Raw genomic sequence first — 19,492 nt, forward strand, 5'->3', positions numbered from 1 at the left:
CCCTGTGTCTGGGTCAGAGAAACGAGCTGTAGCAGTGCAAGTTGCCCCTGTAGACAAGGTGAAAAAATGGTATAGAGGCTCAGGTCGTTTAGAACGCAGACAGTCTTCTGCTAAGTCTGGGCATAGCGAAGACGAGGCTGGGCCATCAGAAGTGCAGGAGGATGAAGATGAGGATGAGGATGTTGAAAAATCAACAGTAACTACCCGAACCCTATACCAGCGTGAGCTACGAGATGTGCGAAAAGATTTTGGTTGCTGCATAGGTGAGCAGCTTGTCACCTGGCTGCTCCGGTGCTGGGACACCGGAGCCAATTGTGTGGAATTAGAGGGCAGGGAAGCCAGGCGGCTGGGATCCCTTGCTAGAGATGCATGCATTGACAAAGCAATTGGAGATGGAGCACCAGGCTACAGCCTCTGGAGGCGTCTCCTGTCAGCTGTGAAGGAAAGGTATCCCTTCAAGGAAGAACTTGTATGTCTACCAGGCAAATGGACCACCATGGAGAAGGGAATCCAGTACCTGAGGGAATTAGCCGTACGGGAGGTGATTTATAGGGATTTAGACAACGAACAAATATCCACAGATCCAGATGAAGTCCAGTGTACACCACCCATGTGGCGGAAGTTTGTACAGAGTGCACCATCATCATATGCCAGCTCATTGGCAGTAATGGCCTGGAAAGAGGATGAGGAACCCACAGTGGATGAAGTGGCTAAACAACTCTGGCAGTACGAAGAAAGTCTCTCCTCTTCCCTACAGGCCTGCGTCTCGGCTGTGGAGAAACTTTCTGAAGAGTTCCACCAACTTGAAGAGAACTTATTTCCCCCCCCACCTGAACGAGCCAGTGTCCACCAACTAAAAGAGAATACTTTGGAGAAACTTTCTGAAGACGTCCACCAACTTAAAGAGAGTTTATTTTCCTCCCCACCTGTACAAACCAGTGTCTCAGCTATTAGGGGTAAGCATTCATCCGTGTAAGGAAGACAATATGGTGGGTACACACCCTGCGCCACCCTGTGGTTTTACCTACGTGACCATGGACAGGACATGAGAAAATGGGATGGAAAATCTACCGTGACCCTAGAGGCACAGGTACGTGAGTTGCAAAAGAAAACAATCGGGAAAAAGGGGTTCTCTGAAAAGCTTGCTGCTCCAACTTAAAGCAGGCAGTCCTTTAAATACAGAAACGAAGATTCTGACCAGGACTAGAGGGGCCCTGCCTCCAGCCAGGGGGAGGAAAGGGACAATCGAGTTTATTAGACTGTGTGGATTCGATGGCCTGGCACATCAGACGCACAGAAATATAAGGCTTTAGTAGACACCGGTGCACAGTGTACTGTAATGCCATCAAGCTATAAAGGGCCAGAGCCCATCTGTATTTATGGTGTGACGGGGGGATCCCAGCAGTTAACTGTATTGGAGGCTGAAGTGAGTCTAACCGGTAATGAGTGGCAAAAGCACCGTATTGTGACTGGCCCAGATGCTCCGTGCATCCTTGGCATAGACTATCTTAGAAGAGGATATTTCAAGGACCCAAAAGGGTTCCGCTGGGCTTTTGGCATAGCTGCTTTGGAGACAGAGGACATTAAACAGTTGTCTACCTTGCCTGGTCTCTCGGAGGACCCTTCTGTTGTGGGGTTGCTGAGGGTTGAATAACAGCAAGTGCCGATCGCTACCACAACTGTGCACCGGCGGCAATATCGCACCAACCGAGACTCCCTGATTCCCATCCATAAGCTAATTCGTCAACTGGAGAGCCAAGGAGTGATCAGCAAGACTCATTCACCTTTTAATAGTCCCATATGGCCAGTGCGGAAGTCTAATGGTGAGTGGAGACTAACAGTGGACTATCGTGGCCTGAACGAAGTCACGCCACCGCTGAGTGCTGCAGTGCCGGACATGCTAGAACTCCAGTATGAACTAGAATCAAAGGCAGCCAAGTGGTACGCCACAATTGATATCGCTAATGCATTTTTCTCCATCCCTCTAGCAGCACAGTGCAGGCCACAGTTTGCTTTCACTTGGAGGGGAGTCCAACATACTTGGAATCGGCTGCCCCAGGGGTGGAAACACAGCCCTACCATTTGCCATGGACTGATCCAGTCTGCGCTGGAGCAGGGGGAAGCTCCTGAACACCTGCAGTACATCGATGACATCATTGTGTGGGGTGACACTGCAGAGGAATTTTTCGAGAAAGGGAAGAAAATAGTCCAAATCCTTCTGAAGGCCGGTTTTGCCATAAAACAAAATAAAGTCAAAGGACCTGCACGAGAGATCCAGTTTTTAGGAAGAAAATGGCAAGATGGACGTCGTCAAATCCCAATGGATGTCATCAACAAAGTAACAGCTATGTCTCCACCAACTAGCAAAAAAGAAACACAAACTTTCCTAGGTGTCGTGGGGTTTTGGAGAATGCACATTCCAAATTACAGTCTGATTGTAAACCCGCTCTACCAAGTAACCCGTAAGAAGAATGATTTGAAATGGGGCCCTGAGCAACGACAAGCCTTTGAACAAATTAAGCAGGAAACAGTTCATGCAGTAGCCCTTGGGCCAGTCCGAACAGGACCAGATGTAAAGAACATGCTCTACACTGCAGCTGGGGAGAATGGCCCCACCTGGAGCCTCTGGCAGAAAGAGCCTGGGGAAACTCGAGGTCGACCCCTAGGGTTTTGGAGTCGGGGATACAGAGGATCTGAGGTCCCCTACACCCCAACCGAAAAGGAGATATTGGCAGCATATGAAGGAGTTCGATCTGCTTCGGAAGTGGTCGGTACTGAAGCGCAGCTCCTCCCCCTGCACCCCAACTGCCGTTACTGGGCTGGATGTTCAAAGGAAGGGTCCCCTCTACACATCATGCAACTGATGCTACATGGAGCAAGTGGGTTGCACTGATTACTCAGCGAGCTCAGATATGAAACCCCAGTCGCCCAGGAATCATGGAGGTGATTATGGACTGGCCAGAAGGCAAATACTTTGGGATATCATCAGAGGAGGAGGTGGTCCGTGCTGAAGAAGCCCCACTGTACAACAAGCTACCGGAAAATGAGAAGAAATATGCCTTGTTCACTGATGGGTCCTGTCGTATTGTGGGAAAGCATCGGAGATGGAAAGCTGCTGTATGGAGTCCTACACGACGAGTTGCAGAAGCTGCTGAGGGAGAAGGTGAATCGAGTCAGTTTGCAGAAGTGAAAGCCATTCAGCTGGCTTTAGATATTGCTGAACGAGAAAAGTGGCCAGTTCTCTATCTCTATACTGATTCATGGATGGTAGCAAATGCCCTGTGGGGGTGGTTACAGCAATGGAAGCAGAACAACTGGCAGCGTAGGGGCAAGCCCATCTGGGCTGCGGCATTGTGGCAAGATATTGCTGCCCGGGTAGAGAACCTGGTTGTAAAGGTACGCCATGTAGATGCTCATGTGCCCAAGAATCGGGCTACTGAAGAACATCAAAACAACCAGCAGGTGGATCAGGCTGCTAAGATTGAAGTGGCTCGGGTGGACGTGGACTGGCAACAGAAGGGTGAATTATTTATAGCCCGATGGGCCCATGACACCTCAGGCCATCAAGGTAGAGATGCAACATACAGATGGGCTCGTGATCGAGGGGTGGACCTGACCATGGACACTATAGCACAGGTTATTCATGATTGTGAAACATGTGCTGCAATCAAGCAAGCCAAACTGTCAAAACCTCTTTGGTATGGAGGACGATGGCTGAAATATAAATATGGAGAGGCCTGGCAGATTGATTACATCACACTCCCTCAAATCCGCAACGGCAAGCGCCATGTACTTACAATGGTGGAAGCAACCACCGGATGGCTGGAAACATATCCTGTGCCCCATGCCACCGCCCGGAACACTATCCTGGGCCTTGAAAAGCAAGTCCTATGATGACATGGCACCCCAGAAAGGATTGAGTCAGACAACGGGTCTCATTTCCGAAACAACCTTATAGACACTTGGGCCAAGGAACATGGCATTGAGTGGGTGTATCACATCCCCTATCATGCACCAGCCTCCGGGAAAGTTGAGCGATACAATGGACTGTTAAAGACTACACTGAAAGCAATGGGTGCTGGGACATTCAAACATTGGGATACACATTTGGCAAAGGCCACCTGGTTAGTCAATACTAGGGGATCTGCCAGCCGAGCTGGACCTGCCCAATCAAACCTGTTACGCACTGTAAAAGGGGATAAAGTTCCTGTAGTGCATGTAAGAAACATGCTGGGGAAGAGAGTCTGGGCTACTCCTGCCTCAGGAAGAGGCAAACCCATTCGTGGAATTGCTTTTGCTCAGGGACCTGGATGCACTTGGTGGGTAATGCAAAAGAATGGGGAGGTCCGGTGTGTACCTCAAGGGGATTTAATACTGGGTGAGAATAGCCCATGAGTTGAATTGTAGTATGTTAATTATTATATAATACTGTATGTCATCACTGCCGTGATTACTATATAGCATAGATGAAAATAGTGATTAATTAGAATGTATTGGAAAGAGTGTAACCTGAACATGACATAAATGGTATGGAATAAGGGGTGGATATATGTCCTAATTTCATTTAGGACAGAGTTAATTTTCCTCCTAGTAGCTGGTAGGATGCTGTGGGAGAAGAATTCGCAGGGAGCTTTGTGCTGTTTTATGGGAAAGGAATTCGCAGGTGGCTTCGTGCTGTTTCACACATCCCTGAGCTACAGATAACGAGGAAAACAGCGGTAGAACCAAAAACTCGAGCAAGGACGAGATAAAGTAAATTGGCTACAGTGTTAAAGATGAGTTTTGGGCAGTGGCCAATTGCTGGCTGGCTCAAGGCGCGTGTCTGAGGGTCTCTAACCAATTGTAAGACAGATTCGGGCGCATGGACAGCGTGTGGGGCTACGGGGAAAGTATATGTAGTGGTGAAAAATGGCAATAAAGGTCCTGCTGTTGAAGAGCTATCAGGAGTCCGTGTCTTTCATCCCTTCAATTGGTGACCCCGACGTGATCAGGAAGGAGCAGCGCTGTACGAGCGTCTGAATGGAACCCAGCAGAACGGATCAAGCTCGCAGCTGGACTGCAGCTTCAACCCTGGGACAGCACCTGGAGGACAGGTGAGCGGCTGGGCATTAATCATGGGAGCTAGCCTTTCGGCAGAGGAAGAGGCTATAGTGAAACTACTAAAGGAACTCCTAATAGAAAGGGGAGTAAAATATGATCCGTTTAAGATAAAGCTATTATTGAAAATTTTGCGAAAACAAGGGCTCCCCTCAATGGCTTCTACAGTATTTGATGTAAAAACTTGGGACCAAGCAGGGAAAAAAATCTGGGAAGCAGTGTCCCGTGGGGATACTAATGCTGCTGAGGTGATGACTACGTGGCGGCTGGTGACAGAGACTTTAAGAGCGTGGCAGGCAGAAAAGGAAGTACAGAACGCCGCTGCCCAGGCAATAACAGCAGCCGAACTGAGATCAGAGCCTGCAAGGTCACCAGAGCAGTGCAATTTGATAGACCTGGGGGATGACAAGGAAGAGGGCCGTGGACCGCCGCCGCAGAGCCCCTCCCCGCTGACCCCCTCGACTCCCGCCTTGCCTGCCCCCGATAATGCCTCCCTGGGGGCCCGAGCTTTCGACCCGTGGGAACGATGGGAGCTGGTGCGCCGGGAAGCGCTAAAGGACGGGGACCCGGTAGGAATGGCTTTCCCGGTGCAGGTGCGACCCAACGGTCAAAATGAATATAATGCCTTCCACTGGGACCTAATTAAAGAGTTGAGAAAGACTGTGACTACATATGGATTACACGCACCATTTACTCAGTCATTGTTAGAAAATGTTATGACTGGTCACTTGTTGGTGCCGTACGATTGCCGTCAGATAGCCGCGATGATTTTAACGCCAACACAAAAATTACTGTGGGGGCAAAAATGGAAAGAAGCGTGCGAATTGGCCGCCCTGCGTAACCTGGACCGGCAGCCCGGCGACCCCCTCTTGGGAGCCGGGATCCCACAGTTGATGGGGGCTGAGCCGTTATTTGATCCGAGATTGCAGGCTAGGCTCGACGATGCCATCTTGCGGCAGTCCGCGTCTCTGGCCTTCCAGGCTATGCTGAAGTTGCCTGAAGTTGGAAAAGCCGAGCCATCGTTTACCAGCATTAGGCAACAAATTACCGAGCCTTATATGCAATTCATTGATAGATTGCGAGACGCTTTGGACAAACAAATTGACAACCGCGAGGCCAAAGAGGCCCTTATACTAAAACTGGCGGTAGAAAATGCAAACACAGACTGTAAGAAAATACTCCAAGCCCTGCCTGCTAATACTACACTGGTACAAATGATAGAGGCTTGCAATCGAGTCGGATCCGTAGAACATCACACTGCCGCTTTGGCCGGAGCCTTTGCTACTGCACTTAAAACCGGGCGAAAACGGTGTTTTCGCTGTCGAGCCACGGGGCATCTTGCCACCGAATGCCCACAGCGAGGAGCAGGGGGGGAACGCGGTAACTCTGCCCCTCCCACTGTTTGCCCACGGTGCGGCACGGGATGGCACTGGGCTAGCCAGTGCCGTTCGACGCATGATGCAGAGGGACGACCTTTACAACCGCGGCAGGGAAACGGGAAGCAGAGCGCGGGGCGGGGCCGCGCGATGACACAAGTGCCCCGGCCCTCCTTCGTGGGCGGGCCGTCCTCGCGGAAGTCACCGCCCTGGGCGATGACGACTACCGGGCTGCGACCGCAGCCGCCCACTGCTCCAGCGATCCCGCCTACTACGTCACCGTGGATTCCCTCACAGCCAGAACCCGAGGAAGCGCCGGATTGGATGTCTCCACAGTAACGAGCTGCACCCTTTGGGACACTCGGGTTCGCAGAATACCTCTAAATGTACAGGGACCAATAGGGAAGGGATGCAGCGCCCTCTTGCTAGGGCGGTCTAGCACCACACTAACGGGTCTTTTTATACTGCCTGAAGTCATTGACGTTGATTATGAAGGCATAATACAAGCAATGGCATGGACTCCCTCCCCACCGATGCTCATTCCCAAGGGGACTACAATTGCACAGTTAATACTATTTAAAGCCATAGTTCCACAAGCAGAGACATGTGACCGACACGACGCGGAGTTTGGATCAACGGGACCCCCGTCAGCTTTTTGGGCCTCGGCCATTACCATCAAGAGGCCTACGCTGACCCTAACACTTCATCACCCACAGGCTGACCCCTCCAGCGCACAAATAACCGTATTAATGGATACCGGGGCAGATGTTACAGTAATTTCTCTTCACGATTGGCCCAAAAGTTGGCCTTTAGATTCCACCACAAAAGGCCTTGTGGGAGTCGGTGGTGTCTCCGGTACCTTTCAGAGCCGGTATATGCTTAGCATTAAGACTCATGAAGGCTCGCTGTATAACGTCCGGCCGTATGCTGCCCTCATACCTGTCAGTCTCCTGGGGAGGGATGTGATGGGGCAGGGCGAGTTCACTCTGAGCTTTCCGGAAAATTTTCAATAGCGGCCATTGACGAGCAACTGCGCATGAGACTCACCTGGAGAACTGATAATCCTGTGTGGGTGAATCAATGGCCGCTTCCTGCGGAAAAGGTCGCTGCTCTCCAAGAACTTGTCCAAGAACAGTTACAATTGGGACACATTACCCCCACAACCAGTCCCTGGAATTCACCCGTGTTTCTTTTTAAAAAGAAAAGCGGGAAATGGCGATTACTTCACGATTTACGTCAAATAAACAATGCAGTGGAGGACATGGGAGCTCCCCAGCCCGGATTACCTTCTCCTGCTATGCTCCCTCGCAATTGGAATATCTTGATTATCGATTTAAAGGACTGCTTCTTTACTATTCCACTTCACCCTGCTGATGCTCCTCGATTCGCGTTCTCGGTCCCAAAAATCAATAAGACCGAACCAATGGATAGGTATCATTGGACTGTGCTGCCTCAAGGGATGAAAAATTCCCCAGCAATTTGCCAAACATACGTAGCAGAAGCGCTACGCCCCGTACGCAAACGATTCCCGCACGTATACATCTATCATTATATGGACGACATATTGCTCTCCAGTCCGACAGACAACTTAACTCAAGAAGTACTGCCTGTTCTACGGCAGGAGTTCCAGACATGGGGATTACAAATCGCACCGGAGAAAATTCAAATCGAGGCGCCTTGGAAATATTTAGGCTGGAAGATACTGCAGCACAGTATTCAACCCCAAAACGTAGCCATTACAAGGGAAATTCGCACGCTCAATGATGTCCAGAAGCTTATAGGCAATATAAATTGGATAAGGACGCAATGCGGAATTGACAACCATACACTAGCAGCCCTGTTCGAGTTGTTAAAAGGGGACACTAGTATTAATGCGCCCCGCCGGCTGACTAATGAAGCCAGGGCGGCGCTACACCGTATAGAGGAGAAGATCTCTGCCCAACAATGCCAGCGGCGAGCAGAAAATTTACCCATTCAGCTCTACATATGCAACCAGAATCCACAACCTTTAGCTATTATTGCGCAATGGGACTCCAACGCAACAGACCCGTTGCTTCTATTAGAATGGGTGTTTCTACCCCACCAACCGACAAAGACACTCGCCACCCGCATTGAAATGTTTTCAGATTTGATTAGGGAGGGAAGAGAACGAATTATAGAAATGGCTGGAGAAGAGCCAAAATCCATTATCATTCCGATAGTTAAAGACTATCTTGATTGGTGCCTCCAGAATAGCTTAGAGCTACAATCAGCCCTTTCGGGTTTCAATGGTCAACTTGATATACATCTCCCGTCTCATAAAATGCTTACCTTTTATAATAATGTACACGTTGAGGACAAGCCGCTATATCGATGGCACCCAGTCCAAGGACAAACAGTATTCACAGACGGGTCAGGGAGAACGGGAAAAGCTGTAGTCACGTGGGAACAAGGAGACCACTGGCAACATGTCATAGAAACAATACAGGGCTCCCCTCAGATAGTAGAATTACATGCAGTAGTAATGGCGTTCAAGCAATGGGACCAGGCTCCACTAAATATTGTCTCTGATTGACATTATGCAGTAGGAGTAGCACAACACATTGAAAGATCTCAGATCAAACACATCCACAACGAAGCACTATTCTTAAAATTTAGAGAGTTATTATTTCTTGTAGAGCACCGTACCCACCCTTATTGCGTGATCCACATTAGAAGTCATATGACACTCCTGGGATTCTTTGCAGAAGGAAATGCCCGGGCCGATCAATTGACTAACATTGCATTGCAAGTCCCAGTGCCAAATACATTGTCCCAGGCTCGTTTATCACATCAATTCTTCCACCAGGCTGCAAAGGCATTGTCCAAACAGTTTGCCATCCCCATAGGAGATGCTAAGCTCATAGTACAGACCTGCCCGGATTGTCAACAACGACCAGGCCCACCGACTACAGTTAATCCTAGGGGCCTCTCTTCTCTTCAGCTTTGGCAAACTGACGTTACTCACATTCCTGAGTTCGGGAGGCTAAAATACGTTCACATGTCCATAGATTCTTTTTTGCACGTGCTCTGGGCCTCTGCGATGACGGGCAAAACAAGCTGTCATGTACAGGCGCATTTCCGTGCGGCCTTCGCCGCCCTCGGAATCCCTAAAGAAATAAAAACTGATAATGGCCCAGCTTATGCAAGCCGCTCTACGCGACTTTTTTTCCATACCTGGGGCATCACTCACAAGACAGGCATCCCACACTCACCCACAGGACAAGCAATAGTAGAACGTGTTCACCGCACGTTAAAGGACTTATTGGCTAAACAGAAAAAGGGGGAGACACAGGAGACCCCGCAGAATAGATTGAACAAAGTGGTATATGTCATAAATCATTTGACACTACCTTTTCAATACGAAGATGTACCACGTATAATTAAGCATTTTAAATCAATGGAATCAGGACTAACCTCCATTCCAACAGGAAAAGCGATGGTTATGATGAGAAATCTGGATACTGGGAGGTGGGAAGGACCATATCCCCTAATAACCTGGGGGCGAGGGTACGCTTGTGTTTCCACAGGGCAAGGACCACGATGGGTGCCAGCTCGTGGCGTGTGACCATGGTTGGGACCATCATCCTCGTCCGCCTCTGCAGCTTCGGCGCCTCCTGGGTCTCAGTCCAGCCCAGACTGTGGGTGACCCATTCGGTGATAATCTGGAGCTGATTAATACAGCAGTGCACTAAAGGTTAGATGGGAGGAGGTTCCTGGATCTGGTGGAGCCAATGAAACGACCCATCTACGACATGTCTGGTGGGGAACCCGGCGGATGACAAAGACTGGACTGTCTACTTATCGCAAGCGCCCCTAGAGCCACAGGAATTAGATATCCTGAGATGTGTAACAGTAATAGCATGTGTAAGGTGTAATTGCTCGGAAAAAAAAAAAAAAAGGTCACTTGCTCCTTATTGCAATGCATCTCTTTGCTGTCATTATACAAACTATAATAGCATCCTTCCTTGCGCCAGGAGCCGCTCTGCTCGGCTGTGGGATCGACTGTGGAACGGACGCCCCTAGGTGCACCCCGAGCATTTTTTCCTCGGAGGGGTCTCCACTCTCAGCCGCTCACCACGGGAGCAGACAAGGACCTCCTGAAGCCGCACACAAATTATTTTAAGTGATGTTTTCTTGTGGTGTGAATGAGAAGTGCAAGAGGCCTCTTTGCGTGATTGTGTGATTGTGTGATTGTGCTGTGCAAGTAAGAAGCAGTATCGCTGCGAAGCAACATTCCTAGCACTTAGTGGCTTGTTGACTGATGTAGATTCTAGTAGGCACACTACTTTACAATCGTAGTTCTGCATGAGATTTTGACCCTGTTGCTTATTGTACCTTGCTTATTGCAGTGTGTGCAGTGATTGATAGAAAAATCTATAGAAAACGTTTGGTTGATTGAAAATAAAAAAGGGGGAATTGTGGGAGAAGAATTTGCAGGGAGCTTTGTGCTGTTTTGTGGGAAAGGAATTCACAGGTGGCTTTGTGCTGTTTCACACGTCCCTGAGTTAGCGATAATGAGGAAAACAGCAGTAGAACCAAAAACTTGAGCAAGGACGAGATAAAGTAAATTGGCTACAGTGTTAAAGATGAGTTTTGGGCAGTGGCCAATTGCTGGCTGGCTCAAGGCACGTGTCTGAGGGTCTCTAACCAATTATAAGACAGATTCGGGCGCGTGGACAGCGCGTGGGGCTACGGGGAAAGTATATGTAGTGGTGAAAAAGGGCAATAAACGCCTCCTGTTCAAGAGCCATCAGGAGTCCGTGTCGTGCATCCCTTCAAAAACCTCAGAGAGCGCTGTGGTCTTATTTACCTTCAGGTCAATTCTGACTAGTCAACCCCAATTCCAATTTGTAACAGCAATGGTGGTTTTCTTAGGCGCCCATCACAACCTTAATTGCGTTGCAGTCTCATTTTTCTACCTCATCCTTTAAATAGTTTGGTCTTTTATTTACCTTGACCTGAGCTGCAAAAATGATGCTTTCCAGGCAAGGTTAAGAAGCATGCATACTGAAGAGGATATTTCAAGAGCCCAAAAGGGTTCCGGTGGGCTTTTAACAGAGCTGCCTTAGAGACAGAGGACATTAAACAGTTGTCTACCTTGCCCAGCCTCTCGGAGGACCCTTCTGTTGTGGGGTTGCTGAGGGTCGAAGAACAGCAGGTGCCAATCGCTACCACAACTGTGCACCGGTGGCAATATCGCACCAACCAAGACTCCCTGATTCCCATCCATAAGCTAATTCGTCAACTGGAGAAGTATAAGGCTTTAGTAGACACCGGTGCACAATGTACTCTAATGCCATCAAGCTATAAAGGGCCAGAGCCCATCTGTATTTATGGTGTGACGGGGGGATCCCAGCAGTTAACTGTATTGGAGGCTGAAGTGATTCTAACCGGTAATGAGTGGCAAAAGCACCGTATTGTGACTGGCCCAGATGCTCCGTGCATCCTTGGCATAGACTATCTTAGAAGAGGATATTTCAAGGACCCAAAAGGGTTCCCCTGGGCTTTTGGCATAGCTGCCTTGGAGACAGAGGACATTAAACAGTTGTCTACCTTGCCTGGTCTCTCAGAGGACCCTTCTGTTGTGGGGTTGCTGAGGGTTGAAGAACAGCAAGTGCCAGTCGCTACCACAACTGTGCACCGGCGGCAATATCGCACCAACCGAGACTCCCTGAGTCCCATCCATAAGCTAATTCATCAACTGGAGAGCCAAGGAGTGATCAGGAACTGGAATCAAAGGCAGCCAAGTGGTATGCCACAATTGATATCGCTAATGCATTTTTCTCCATCCCTCTAGCAGCAGAGTGCAGGCCACAGTTGGCTTTCACTTGGAGGGGTGTCCAATACACCTGGAATTGACTGCCCCAGGGGTGGAAACACAGCCCTACCATTTGCCATGGACTGATCCAGTCTGCGTTGGAACAGGGGGAAGTTCCAGAACACCTGCAGTACATCGATGACATCATTGTGTGGGGTGTCACAGCAGAGGAAGTTTTTGAGAAAGGGAAGAAAATAGTCCAAATCCTTCTGAAGGCTGGTTTTGCCATAACAGGACCAGATGTAAAGAATGTGCTCTACACCGCAGCCGGGGAGAATGGCCCCACCTGGAGCCTCTGGCAGAAAGAGCCTGGGGAAACGCGAGGTCGACCCCTAGGGTTTTGGAGTCGGGGATACAGAGGATCTGAGGCCTGCTACACTCCAACTGAAAAGGAGATATTGGCAGCATATGAAGGAGTTCGATCTGCTTCGGAAGTGGTCGGTACTGAAGTGCAGCTCCTCCTGGCACCCTGACTGCCGGTACTGGGCTGGATGTTCTAAGGAAGGGTCCCCTCTACACATCATGCAACTGATGCTACATGGAGCAAGTGGGTTTCCCTGATTACTCAGCGGGCTCAAATTGGAAACCCCAGTCGCCCAGGGATCTTGGAAGTGATTATGGACTGGCCAGAAGGCAAATACTTTGGGATATCACCAGAGGAGGAGGTGGCCCGTGCTGAATAAGCCCCACTGTACAACAAGCTACCAGAAAATGAGAAGCAATATGCCCTGTTCACTGATGGGTCCTGTCGTATTGTGGGAAATTTTGTTCATCATCTTCATCGATTGTTCAACATCTTCATCGACGACCGTGATGAGGGAATAGTGTCCACCCTCAGCAAGTATGCTGATGCTACAAAGCTGATGACACTAAACTTGGAGTAGTTGTGGACTCTGTTAAGGGTGGAAAGGCCTTGCAGAGAGATCTGGACAGATTGGAGAGCTGGGCGATCACCAACCACATGAAGTTTAACAAGAGCAAGTGCCAGGTCCTGCACCTGGGACAGAGCAACCCTGGCTATACGTACAGAGTGGGCAACGAGACGCTGGAGAGCAGCCCCGCAGAGAGGGATATGGGGGTTATGGTTGATAGCAGGGTGAATATGAGCCCGCAGTGTGCCTTGGTGGCCAGGAGGGCTAATCGTATCCTGGGGTGCATCAAGCACAGCATTGCTAGTGGGTTGAGGGAACTGATTGTCCCGCTCTACTCTGCGCTGGTGCGGCCTCACCTCGAGTACTGTGTGCAGTTCTGGGCACCACAGTACAAAAAGGACATAAAACTGTTGGAGAGTTTCCAGAGAAGGGATACAAAGATGGTGAAGGGCCTGGAGGGGAAGACGTATGAGGAGCGGCTGAGGTCACTTGGCCTGTTCAGCCTGGAAAAGAGGAGGCTAAGGGGAGACCTCATCGTGGTCTACAGCTTTCTCACAAGGGGGAGTGGAGGGGAAAGCGCCGATCTATTCTCTTTAGTCACTAGTGATAGGACCCACGGGAATGGTGTCAAGCTGAGTTAGGGGAAGTTTAGGCTAGACATCAGGAAGAGGTTCTTCACCAAGAGGGTGGTCGCCCACTGGAACAGGCTCCCCTGGGAAGTAGTCACTGCACCAAGCCTTTTGGAGTTTAAGAAGCGTTTGGACTGTGCACTTAGTCACATGGTCTAAAATTTGGGGTAGACCTGTGTGGTGCCAGGAGTTGGACTCGATGATCCTTATGGGTCCCTTCCAACTCGGGATATCCTATGATTCTATAGATGTTACTACCTCTGACTGTAAAATCCCTGGCTACTCTGTAACAAGTCTTGTATGTGTCTGCACTGTAATCTATTTTTAAAGTGTTGTGTGGAGATATGAGCTCTGCTAACAGGTGCTTGCTAGGTTCTGCACTATGCTTACCCTATAATGGTCTTACACTTCCTGGTTAGAAGTTGCTGCAATATATTGCCAGTTTGCCTGCTTATTTAATGGTTGTGATTTAACCTGTCAGACAGTTAAATACTACACGCTTGTTTGCTTGCCACCACCCCCAAGTGGGATGGGGGAGAAAATTGAAAAGTGCAAGAACTCATGAGTTGATGAGATTCATGGATGGCAGCAAATGCCCTGTGGGGGTGGTTGCAGCAATGGAAGCAGAGCAACTGGCAGTGCAAAGGCAAACCCATCTGGGCTGCTGCATTGTGGCAAGATATTGCTGCCCGGGTAGAGAACCTGGTTGTAAAGGTACGCCATGTAGATGCTCACGTGCCCAAGAATCGGGCTACTGAAGAACATCAGAACAACCAGCAGGTGGATCAGGCTGCTAAGATTGAAGTGGCTCAGGTGGACCTGGACTGGCAACATAAAGGTGAATTATTTATAGCTCGATGGGCCCATGACACCTCAGGCCATCAAGGCAGGGATGCAACATATAGATGGGCTTGGGATCGATGGGCGAACCTGACCATGCATGCTATTGCACAGGTTATTCATGACTGTGAAACGTGCTGCAATCAAGCAAGCCAAGCGGTTAAAGCATCTTTGGTATGGGGGAGGAATGGGAAGGTCCGATGTGTACCTCAAGGGGATCTGATGTTGGTTGAGAATAGCCCATGAGTTGAATTGTATTATGTTAATTATTACATAATGCTGTATGTCATCACTACCGTGATTGCTACATGTCAGTGTCCCATTAATGGTATCACAGTAACAGCCACGCCGATAATGATGAATGAATTTTGATAGAATTGGACAAGCACAGCGGCGTGATGGAACCAGAACGAGCTTCAGCATGCGATGATCCAACATCACACATCATCTCTTCTGCCCTGCAAGACTGCTGGGACAGATGGAGCCCAAAGTCAGTCACAGACTCCACAAACTCAGTGGACGTTTTATATACATATATGAAGGTGGTGACTAATTGGAATGTATTGGGAAGTGTGGGACCTAAGCATGACATAAATGGTATGGAATAAGGGGTGGATATTGTCCTGGTTTTGGCTAGGGTAGAGTTAATTTTCCTCCTAGTAGCTGGTAGGGTGCTGTGTTTGGTATTTAGGATGAGAATAATGCTGATAACACACTGATGTTTTAACTGTTGCAGAGCAGTGCTTACACTAAGCCAAGGACTTCCCAGCTTCTCGCTCTGTCCTTCCAGTGGGCAGGCTGGGGGTGCAGCAGGAGCTGGGAGGGGACAGACCCAGGACAGCTGACCCAAACTGGCCAAAGGGGTATTCCTTTCTCATTTTCCCATCACAGAATTGAAGGGGTTGGAAGGGACCTCGAGATCATCGGGTCCAACCCCCCTGCCAAAGCAGGTTCCTTAGAGCAGGCTGCCCAAGTAAGCAACCAGACGGGCCTTGAATATCTCCAGAGAAGAAGACTCCACAACCTCCCTGGGCAGACTGTTCCAGTGCTCCGTCACCCTCACTGTGAAGAAGTTCTTTCTCATGTTGGTGCGGAACTTTCTGTGCTCTATCTTGTGGTCATTACCCCTGTCCTGTCCCCACAAACCACTGAAAAGAGGTTGGCCAAATCCCTCTGTCTCCCACACTTAAGGTATTTGTAAACATTAATAAAATCCCCTCTCAGTCTTCTTTTCTCCAGGCTGAACAGACCCAGGTGTCTCAGCCTTTCCTCATAGGGGAGGTGCTCCAGGCCCCGTATCATCTTTGTGGCCCTCCGCTGGACTCTTTCCAGGAGATCCCTGTCTTTTTTGTAGTGGGGAGCCCAGAACTGGACACAGCACTCCAGGTGAGGCCTGACCAGGGCAGAGTAGAGGGGGAGGATCACCTCCCTTGACCTGCTGGCCGAGCTCCTTTTAATGCACGCCAGGATCCCATTGGCCTTCTTGGCCACCAGGGCACACTGCTGGCTCATGGTCAACCTGTCGTCCACCAGGACCCCCAGGTCCTTCTCCGCAGAGCTCCTCTCCAGCAGGTCATCCCCCAGCCTGTCCTGATATATGCGGTTGTTCCTTCCCAGGTGCAGGACTCTACACTTGCTCTTATTAAACCTCATTTGGTTTCTTCCTGCCCATCTTTCCAGCCTGTCCAGGTCTTGCTGAATGGCAGCACAGCCTTCTGGCGTGTCGGCCACTCCTCCCAGCTTTGTATCATCGGCGTACTTGCTGAGGGCAGACACTATTCCTTTATCAAGGTCGTCGATGAAGATGTTGAACAAGACCGGACCCAGCACCGACCCCTGGGGAACACTGCTAGTCACAGGTCTCCAGCCGGACTCTGCGCCGCCGATCACCACCCTCTGAGCTCGGCCAGTCAGCCAGTTCTGAACCCACCTTACTCTCCACTCCTCTATCCCATACTTTCTCAGCTTTGCTATCAGGATGTCATGGGAGACAGTATCGAAAGCCTTGCTAAAGTCAAGGTAGATGACATCCACTGCTCTCCCCCCGTCTACCCAGGTGGTGATGCCATCATAGAAGGCAACGAGGTCGACCCTTGGTGAATCCATGCTGACTACTCCCCATAACATTCTTCTCTTCCAATTGCTTGGAGATGGCATCCAGAACAAGCTGTTCCAACACCTTTCCAGGGACAGAGGTGAGACTGACTGGCCTGGAGTTTCCCGGATCCTCCTTCTTGTCCTTCTTGAAGACCGGAGTGACATTGGCTATCCTCCAGTCTTCAGGCACCTCTCCTGTTCTCCAGGACCTTTCAAAGATGATAGAGAGCGGTTCGGCGATCACCTCTGCCAACTCCCTTAGCACACGTGGATGCATCCCATCGGGACCCATGGATTTCTGTGCGTTGAGCCCACTCAGACGCTCCCGAACCACTCTCTCGTCAACCAGGTGGGAGCCCTCCATTTCCCAGCCCCTTTCTCCTCCCGCCAGGGTCAAGGAGTCCCAGGGGGGGAGTCCTTGAAGCAAAGACTGAAGCAAAGAAAGCATTCAGCACCTCCGCCTTCTCGGCGTCTCCCATTACCAGGACACCCCCCTCGTTCAGTAAGGGACCCACATTATCCCTAGTCTTCCTTTTACTTTTTACATACTTAAAAAAACCCCTTCTTATTATCTTTTATCTCTTTTGCAAGCCTCATCTCTAGGTGGGCTTTAGCCTTCCTCGTTGCATCCCTGCAGGCCCTGACAACACTTCTATACTCCTCCCAAGAGGACAGGCCCTTTTTCCACATTCCATAGACCTTCCTCTTCCTTTTGATCTTATCGATAAGCTCCTTGCTCACCCAAGCAGGTTTCCTGCCCCCCTTTCCCGATTTCCTACTCTTAGGGATGCACCGATCCTGAGCTTGGAAGAAGTCCTGTTTAAATGTAGCTCAGCTCTCACAAGCACTCTTGCCTTCTAGTAACCTAGCCCATGAGATACCATCTGACGTCATGCTGAACAATTAATATGGGGGGGCTGGCCGGGGTGGGGGGGAAGGGATGGATCCGCTGCTTGGGGACAGGCTTGTCAGCGGGTGGTGAGCAATTGCATTGTGCATCACTCGTTTTGTACACACTATTAGTAGTAATACTATTATCATTATTATTATTTTCCTGTCTTTTCTGTCCTAATAAACTGTCTTTATCTCAGCCCACAGGCTTTCATTTCTTTCTAATTCTCTCCCCTATCCCAGAGAGGGAGGTGGGAGGGTGAGCGAATGGCTGTGTGGCGCTTAGCTGCCGGCTGGGTTAAACCACAACAATAAATCATCTGGTGAAACCAGATGGTCATGGTGAAACACCTCAGCTCCATGCACAACCACAGTAGCTAAGTTTAAGTTTTCCCTGACGGCACGTGTTCCCTTAATTCCAGTGTATTTAACGTGGGCTTGGGACCTGGCCATTCTGGGTCTTTTTGGCTATGAACCAAAGGGGATTGCATTAACGTCAGGGTAAAGCATAGTTTTATCATTTCAAACTGCTGATTTTTCATTCTCCGTCTACATGCAGTCCACTCAGGATTCCTGTGAACGCAAAAGGAAAGAAAATGTGCTTGGTTGTATTCAACCGGCAGGGTTAAAAAGAGGGTGAAATCCACTGAGTGCTAATCCGGTGTACTTTTCCTGAACAATCTTTGGCTTCCCATGCGTAGAGGTTTTTGGGGATAGTTGGTACCATTGCTACTGTTCCAGTCTGAGGCATTTTTACCAGCACAGGTTGTCCAGTGTGAAATCCTGTAGGATATTCTCCTGGTTTAGTATAATGCTTGGGGTGATTGTATTGGTAGATGCACAGAAGACTTTCATTTTGGGGCAGCCATCTAAGGATGGGCAGCACCTTGTATCAATGTCACTATTTCTGCCATGTTTGGAACTGCGGCAGTCAAAGGCGTGGTGTTAGCATTTAACTGTCTGTAATCCATGGTAAAACGCCATTGCCCGGTTGGTTTCTTTACCAGCCACACCAGTGAACTGTAAGGTGAACGGGTCCTTTTAATAATGCCTCTTTCTTCCAATTCTGTTACCACCCCGTCAATCCCCATAAGTGCTGCTGCTGGCAACAGATATTGCCGAACATTAGTGATTTGAGAGCAGGGTAAGGGTATGGATGTTTGTAACAGACTCAGTCTCACTGTGCCTGAATCCCTTTGATGTGTCATGAAACTCCACACCATCCCATCTGGGAGTTTCCACATTCATCCACCCAGTATGTCAAATCCTAAAATATTAGTACATGCAGCACCAACTAATACTTCTGCCCTGGTTAATCTTCATACCTCTGGCAGCCAGAGTGAAATTTTTGTGGTGGGACATTCTTTCTTCACACTGTCGATTCCTGTGAATTTAACCCTGCGTCGACCAGGTCTTATGCCCGGGGTTTGTGCTGTCTCATGGGTAATTATTGACATTTGAGCCCTGGTGTCAATGAGAAAGTTTACCAATATTTTTCGGGGTCCAACGGGAAGGGCAATGGTAGGGTCAGAGTATTCAACAGAGAGCCATTGAATTGCTAATACCCGCCGAGCAGGGTGGCTCACTGACCTCCCTGGGGATAGGAGTTTTTTGCTGAGCTTCTGCCTCGTCAATTGGGCTTGGTGCAGGTGTACTTTCCTTATGGGTTGGGGGTTTTCCAGTTAGGCAATTCTCCCCAGCTGGAATATTTTCCTTACCCAGAGATTGGACTAATGTACGGAGAACCTCCGTAGAGATGCCAAGCAAGATTGGTCAGGGTACACCCAAATCTAGGGCCTTACGCCACAACTCACCCTGTTCCTTATTAGGTTTGAACCTCTCTTTGAATTT

At 49.5% G+C, this 19,492-nt stretch overlaps 1 long non-coding RNA gene across 2 annotated transcripts; it reads left to right on the forward strand.

The window, feature by feature from the left end:
• The first annotated feature begins 1,340 nt into the window (after nt 1–1,340).
• On the forward strand, nt 1,341–17,840 carry LOC136788429 (uncharacterized). Of its 2 annotated transcripts, none has more exons than XR_010827226.1 (2): nt 1,341–1,823; nt 12,292–17,840. It is a non-coding gene; the product is annotated as an uncharacterized lncRNA (long non-coding RNA). The 2 variants fall into 2 exon arrangements; XR_010827225.1 differs by having other exon boundaries at nt 12,295–17,840.
• The last annotated feature ends 1,652 nt before the right edge of the window (nt 17,841–19,492 follow it).

This window comes from Anser cygnoides, chromosome 36, assembly GCF_040182565.1.
Source record: "Anser cygnoides isolate HZ-2024a breed goose chromosome 36, Taihu_goose_T2T_genome, whole genome shotgun sequence".
NCBI lineage: Eukaryota > Metazoa > Chordata > Aves > Anseriformes > Anatidae > Anser > Anser cygnoides.